The following is a 6000-nucleotide window of genomic DNA, read 5'->3' on the forward strand; positions in this document are numbered from 1 at the left end:
CACTTGCTCACCATGGATCCTCTGTAGTGAATTGGGTGCCGTCAGATTGAGGGCTGAAAAAAACGTCACATTAATTCTCAAGTAATCCACATGACTCCAGCCCATCAGGTAACTTCTTGTGAAGCAAAAAGCTGCGTGTTTGTAAGAAACAAATTCTTCAAGAAGTTTTTAACTTCAAATCATTACTTCCAGGTAACATAAGAGTCCTCATAATATTGCTTTCTACAGTCAAAACAAAATCTAATCTGAATCAGGAAAGAAATGTATACATTTGCTTCTTACAAACTTGAAACTTCACAAGACGTTAATCGATGGACTGGAGTCATGTAAATTACTTGTGGATTATTGTGATGTTTTTATCAGCTGTTTAGACTTGCATTCTGACGGCACCCATTCACTACAGAGGATCCATGGTGAGCAAGTTAATTAATGCTACATTTCTCCAAATCTGTGCTGATGAAGAAACAAACTCATCTACATCTTGGATGTCCTGAGTCAATTTAAAGCAAATTTTCATTTTGGGGGGTGAACTATTCCTTTATGGAATTTCAGCAGCCTGTTTAGAATGCATAGTCATGCATGCATGATTAGTTAGCTCAGGTAGTTTTCATTGTAGAAAATTCAACAGAATAATAAAAATCTTCTTGGAATGCAAAAATATCTGGCATTTCAGATCAGCCATAGAAATCTGTGTTCATACATTCCTAACTTCTGACCATGAAACGAATTAGGCCCCACAGAGAACACCTGAACATCCATCTGCAAACGGGTCACGCTGGACGTGCCGCACGGTCCAGGGACAGCTTCATCAGAGTCTCTCACAAAACAGATGGAGATCTGCTGAATTTAGTTTCGAAAACCCTAATTTAATTATTTCTGACACCTTTCACTGTTTGGAGAAGAAAACCTTTGCTCCGGTCTGTTGCCCCTGTCAATCCAATACATGGCTGATCAGATAATATACCAGGCTGGCTTTTATCTGTTTACCTCTCATCTTATGAATTTATGAGTAATGTGCTATGGTGCATTTGTCCTTAAATCGATGGAATAAAATGTGTGCGGGCTGCTGCCAATAGATTCTTGTTTGTTGAAAACATAAATGATTGATGCTTCGCTTGGCCTGTGTTAGGCACCAGGGGGTGGTTTCAAACACACAACTTCACTCTGTGAAGATGAGACGAGTTTGTGCATATGAATTATTTTTAGCACTTCGTAATCTGCTTTTTGTTAACTGTCCCTTTACTATTCATTCTTAATCTGTGACCACATTCCCTGTTCACATCTTGATTTAATCCAATTCTGCCCTTTATTTATGATCCGTGACTGAATTCGCTCCTCCAGATGAATTTTGACTCAGCACTTCAGAATTTCTTCATGATTATTTAGGGCACGTAAACCACGGTCACTCTGGGATTACGTTTGCTCTTTAGTGTCAAAAGGTCAGGCTGTTTACTTGACTGCAAAATAAGAATTTTTACATGTGAGAATTATTCAGAACAGGTTTTTTAAATTACATCCTTTTTTTATTCCTTCTTTAGGTGTAACTAGATTTGTACACAAACTGCATTAAAGAATAGTCAAATAAAGCTTGATGTTGTGCAAACATTAGATTATGTTTCATTGTTGGAAAGTGTTACCGTATATAAAGCAAATAGTCACAGCTGCATTTTTTATTAGGAAAGAACATTTGAATCTTTTTTTTTTTAACCAGTCCAGAATTCACTTAATTAGCACTATAAATCATAAAATACACAAAAAAATATGTGTAAAAATCAATCTTGGTTTTTTTTTCTTTCACTTTTTATTAAATAAAAATTCTGTCATCATCTCGTCACAAACTTTTTGTATTGTATTTTTGTAAATCACAGGTTTGGAACAACATTAGTAAATTATGACCGAATATTCGTTTTTTGGGTGAAATATCCTATATCTTAAAAAGCATTTGATGTGAAAGCATCTTGACAATAAAATATGTTTTTGACTTTTAAACTCATTATTGTAACACTCATACTATATTGTAAAAAATACTTGCATCATTGTATAAAATAGCAATATGTAATTGAAAAACATTTTGAGGTTCTCCCATCATCCATCGTCAGTTTCGACTGCCTTTGAAACCCCAACTCAAAGTTTATAGAGTCAGGTGGGGTCATCTTGTAATTAAAAAGCTGCATTGCACATGTACGTCTGAAATGCAAAACATGTGCTTAGTGGCTATTTCTCAGTCATTACACTAATATGCTGTGATTGCTTTGAAATGCAACAAAGCTGTAGATGCATCTTGTTTATCCCCCAGATATGATTTGGCTGAAATGAGACAGCAGATACTGTTAGAACATGTGTGTCCAATCAGAATTACCTCGTGCGCATGGAATGTGTGGCATTTATAGTGACTCTGGTGTCAGAAGTCAAATGAATGGCAAGCTTGCAGCACAGAATGTATTTAACTCTTAAAGGACTCTTTTTGCAGATGCATAGAGTTGTTTTGTACAGCAGTCATTTTTGGATACACACATTCTGTGTTCAGTGCAAGTTAAACTCAAAGGACAGCACTTATAGGATAATGTAATTTGTTTAGACTCCTTTTCTTTAACAAAATATATCTGGGTTACAGTTACAGGCACTTGCAATGGAAGCGAATAGGAGCAACTGTAAACACGGTTTCAGTAGTATAGCCTTAAAATATAAATACTGTTATCATAACACGATTTCACTGTGAAAAAGTCACTGACACTGAAAAATAAAAATAGTATAGACATTTTTTTTATAGAAATATGAATAGAAATGTTTGCTTTTTTTATTCGTCAGTTTTTATCATAAAAGCAGCGTGCTGACCGTGACCTCTTTCCGTGCTGAAAATCGTTGTGTTGACTTAACACTTTGTACTGTTTTGTTGCTCTGAATACGAGACATCCATCAGTGTGGTTGGCGGTTGATCTGCGGAGCATAAGTGAGAGCAGCCTATAGCCTGCAGCAGTGAGACTGTTTCCTTATGAGTTCCTTGTGGATGAAGGGGGTCTGCAGGCTCGTGCCATTTTCTGACACCGTGCCAGAGATAAGCACTGCTTATTGGAGTCAGAGCAGAGAGACGCGGAACCACTTAACTGCTTCAGCCCCACTGGCTCCAGCCAAGCAAATTGTGACTACACTGTTGCTACATCATCTATGAAGCATCTGTGCACTTTATGGATTAAATGGGATTTTAAAAATCAGATGTGCACAACCTTCCAGGTTCCAGTATATGTTTGTTAGGAATAATACATGTGTGCTCTGCCAAATAATGCTATCTGTAAATTACTTTTCTGTTAGTATTTACTGAATCTGCGGAACATGAAGGACACACAGTCTTTCAAAACATCTTGTTTTGTGTTCCACAAATTCTCTAAATTATGACTTTCATCTTATGGACAACAAACACTTTAACATTTTTTTCAAAACATCTTTTTTGTGATCCACAAATTCGGGAAAAGTAGAAAGAAAAATGTAAACAACTTGAGTGAGGAAATCATGACTGAATTACCCCTATACACTGGCAAAAACTACTGAAACAATTTTCACTTAATTGCTAGTTTGACATCCTTAGTAAAAAAAAAAGAAAAAGAAAAAAAGTAAATTTAAAATACATTTATTTCATACTAAGTATAGTTCAAATCTAATAACTTATTTACTGACATATCACTCAAGACTTATGGATAAAAAAAAAATTATAATACAATTTTATATAGAGCATCACTTGATGTGTTATGATCTTTCAATCTGTATTTAAATGCAAGATATTTAAAGTGTACCGTAAGTAAAATCAATCCAAATATACTTCAGTATATCTTTAGTTGGACTTCAGTAGGACTTCAGTTGTTGGTTGTTCCAATTTAGCATACTAAAAGTATACTAAAGTGCAATTGCAGGGTATTTTATTAAGCACATAATGTAAATATATTTGTATATTTCACAAGGGAAACAAATACAAAAAATAAACTCTGAATTAAATGTCAAATTTCTTAATTAGAAAAACTAAAATAGTGATTTCTTGTCAAAAATAAATAAATAAAAAGAATAATATTCCAATAATCTTTGGTGTATTTACAATAAAAAACATTTTTTTTAAAGTGATAAAGTAAGGTTATATCCAATTTTCTGACTTGTCATTGCAGCAATAAATCCTAAAACTAATGTAAAACTGACAATAACAACTTTACATCTTATATACATAATACACAATAATAAAATGATTAAAACAAAAGAAGTTGTCCTGACTAGGCTATATCGCATGTGAGGATCCCACTCCACTCCAGTCGGGAGCATGGTGAAGGGCGGCGATTTAGGACGGGGTGCCGGTGACAATCAGGGAGGAGGCAGCTGACTCGTCACATTCCCCCTCCCGAGCGACATCCCCGTCATCAGGGCGCCGCCCACACGGGAGTGCTACCATCCTCAACCAGGCTCCAAATGGTCGGGGTGGGCGGGGATTCCTCTCCGGGCGGTCCTCCCTCTCGCAGCGCGCCTCAACCAACCACAGGGCAAAATGACAATAACAGAAGTCACTTACCCCTTTTGTGGCTGGGAGGCTGTCCCCGGTTTTCCTCCGTCCCAGTCCGGGTTCTCACGAACGTTTGCAAGCGAGAGGGAGTGACGTCACCAGATGTTTCCCAACTGCGCTGTCTAGACTCCGCCTTGCCCGCATTCTCCACCACTGTCACGGGAGGAGTACAAGACAGACACAGTGGGCATGGCGTCAGGCCTCGGAGAGGCTTTTATTAACAGAAAATAAAACAAAACGGAATAAGAGTGGCCAGTGGGGGAGAGTGTCCAAAATAACAGGGTATCTGGTGTCCTCGTAGTGCTGCAGGGTTTGTGTTGGTCGGGCAGTGTTCATGGAGGAAGGGTCCAGGTAAGGGGCGGATTCCGGTGGCCGCAAGCGCTCCCCTCTTCTGTCCGGGGCGCAAGGGGCGGCGGCTTCCTCTAGCGGCCGCATCACTCTCGTGATGAGGCTCCATTTCCTTCAGGTGTGCCCCATCACACGCCGCCAGCCCTGACTCGTCCAGCGCCCCTCCTCTCACACACCCACTCCAGTCGGGAGCCTGGTGAAGGGCGGCGATTTAGGACGGGGTGCCGGTGACAACCAGGGAGGAGGCAGCTGACTCGTCACACAATAATAATAATTTGCATGGTTTTATGTGATATGAGCTAACCGATCTTTAGAGTAAATCACCATAGCGCAATTTATTTTTATGCTTTTTTCCTCAGTTGGTCAGAACAAATGTGGCAGACCTGTAATTTACTTGTTCAGATGACAATATCCAGTTTAAATTATTTTTTGCGTCTTATATTCCAGCACGTAGACTAGAATCTGTGAATGCGAAGTATATTAAATATCCACACCCTTGTGGTGACTGACTGCCACACATATACTCCTCAAAACATTACCTTTACATTTATGCATTTAGCAGACGCTTTTTATCCACGGTGCATTCAGGCTAACTTTTTTTTTTTACATAACAGCTGCAATTGCAGGTTTTCAAACAGAGATGGCGACAAATAGGCAAAACGTACGTACTGCAGCTTTAATATTAGTTGTATGTTAGTTAGTTCATAATAACTAGCAATTAATTTTACAGAATTTAGTATGAACCTTTGTTAATAATTAAAATGCAATCAATCTTTATTTGTTCACAGTGCATTAACTAATGTTAGCAAATAATTAAAAAAAATTTATTAATAAAACATTTACATTAACGAAGATAAATAAATGCTAAAGAAGTGTTGTTCAATGTTAGTTCATGTTAACTAATGTAGTCATCAAATGAAAACTTATTGTAAAGTGTTACCACTATATCTTCAAGGGTAAAAAAAATACTATTTGTATATTAACAGCCGTATTGTGTCTAAAGCCATCAAATGAAGAATTTATCTCTCTCATTGTGCGTTCATGTATATTGATATATAAAAAATTAAAAACTGTGACTAATAAAAAACATCAATCGATGCCAGTTGCTATAAATC

The sequence above is a fragment of the Carassius auratus genome, chromosome 18, assembly GCF_003368295.1.
Source record: "Carassius auratus strain Wakin chromosome 18, ASM336829v1, whole genome shotgun sequence".
NCBI classification, from domain to species: Eukaryota; Metazoa; Chordata; class Actinopteri; order Cypriniformes; family Cyprinidae; genus Carassius; species Carassius auratus.